A 2,256-nucleotide genomic window follows, 5' to 3' on the forward strand; every position below is an offset into this window, starting at 1 on the left:
CTCTGTGTGACCCCACAGACGGCAGCCCATGAGGCTCCCCCGTCCCTGGAATTCTCCAGGCAAGAACACTGGAGTGGATTGCCATTTCCTTCTAGCTATAGCATTTCTAAAATGAAAGTATGAATTTGAATTTTATCTGTGTATCTGCCAGGTTTTGCCATCAGTTTGTCAAATTTTACTATCTGAAATAAAATTTCAACAAGAATGTATAGTGTTGGTAACTTTGGCAGGAGAAATACAATGGTTCTGGGTAGTCAAGATTGCCTTTTCCAAAGGAACCTAAAATAAAGAGAATTTCTTGAGCTGAAGACTAAATATGAGCATTTTACATTAAAAAAATACATTTATTTAAGAATGGATATAATTCAATTGAATAGTCAATAATTTGCAATATAGGACTACTCTTCATTTACCAAATTCAAAAACAATGCTGTAACCCAAGACAATTGTACCTTGCTAAAAAGTCCTTTCTAAATAGTTTCTGAGTAACTTGAGGAACTTTAGGAGTAGCTTATCAAATTGTCCTCAAGACAATCTAAAGCTTATGAATTATAAAAAATATCCCCCTCATACACACACACACACACACACACACACACACACAGACCGCGTTGCTGCTGCTGCTGCTGCTAAGTCACTTCAGTCGTATCTGACCCTGTGCTACCCCATAGATGGCAGCCCACCAGGCTCCCCCATCCCAGGGATTATCCAGGCAAGAATACTGGAGTGGGTTGCCATTTCCTTCTCCAATGCATGAAAGTGAAAAGTGAAAGTGAAGTCGCTTAGTCATGTGCGACTCTTCACGACACCATGGACTGCAGCCTACCAGGCTCCTCCATCCTTGGGATTTTCCAGACAAGAGTACTGGAGTAGGCTGCCATTGCCCTCTCCGAATAGACCATGTTAGTTTTGCTTAAATACAAATTCTTCTCTTAAAAATGTGGATGCTCCTAATCTGAAAAAATAGATACTGGGTTCATCTAAACAATAGCCACCATTTACTTTTTTTAACCTTTCAATTATAATTTTTTAAAACAATTATCAATTGAAAGGAGCATTGTGCTAGAATTTCTTGAGATATTTTACTGGTTTCCACGTATTCACAAAAACAAAAAATGATGAAAACTCCATCATAACACTGAAAACTAAAAGTGACAAATAACTAAGTTTAAAACGTGGTAGCAATTCTAAGACAAATAGAACTAGGATAAGAAAAATCTACCAGCTCCCATCATAGCTTTGATTTATTTTGTGAAACAAAGATCAGATGAGGAACCTAGAATCTTCTCAGTTTTTCCTATGTTTTCAGGATGTAGGGCTTGACAAGACCACATTCTTGTGAGGTTAATTAAGTATTTCTCCCAATTTCTAACTCCTCCACCTCTTCATTTGATTTTATTTGCTATAACACAAGTGATTTTACAATTCAAAAAATAAAAATGAAATGAGTTAGCAACAATGGAATGCTTTTTGAAAATTCTGGGACTCATAATCTCCAAAAGTAAATTTTAGAGCATGGTAGCATGCCAATAATAAGTTTTAAATGCTGGGCCTTTTGGACTGAGAATTGTATATACGTTGCATTCAGAATATCAGAAAAACATAACTAGAGACAGCAGGGAAAAACATTACATTGCAAAGAAAAGTATAAAAGTGTAAAAGTTTAATGGCTTCAGAGGAATTCAGTTCACTTTGCTTTGCTCTAAAAAGTAACAATAGAAAATAAAAATATATTCTTTATTAAATAATGTAAAATTGTAATACCATCTTGACAACACTAAGGAAAAAAAAACAAACAAACAAACAAAAAAAAAACAGATACCATGAAAAACAGAATGAGTAATACAGAAGACCAGAGAAGATTTCACAGATAGATGAAAGAAATAGCCATTAATTTTTTTTATTCAACAATAATTGAAATTCAAAAGAAAAAGTACAGTGTTATGATATGGGTAATATGTGCTCATGACCCAAATAAATTGAGGATATACAATAATCAAAATTGTAACCGTTAGGTAGTTAGAATAGGAAAAAGGAGTCCAGAATTGTGGTGGCTAAAAGACAAAGAAGGGAAAAGCCCATGAAAATAGAACAAAGGCAGGTCCAAGGATCAGAATGAGAACCTCAGGTAAAACAAATAGCCCTCCTCCAATTTACATAGGGCAGACTCAGGTAGAGGAGAAAAAACATATAAAAAGAGGAGTCAAAATTGGGCCAGGGACTTCTCTTCACATCTTTTGGGTTGGCCCACCCTCA

This window comes from Bison bison, unplaced genomic scaffold (genome assembly GCF_000754665.1).
Source record: "Bison bison bison isolate TAMUID 2011002044 unplaced genomic scaffold, Bison_UMD1.0 scf7180017864389, whole genome shotgun sequence".
In the NCBI taxonomy this organism is placed as follows: Eukaryota; Metazoa; Chordata; class Mammalia; order Artiodactyla; family Bovidae; genus Bison; species Bison bison.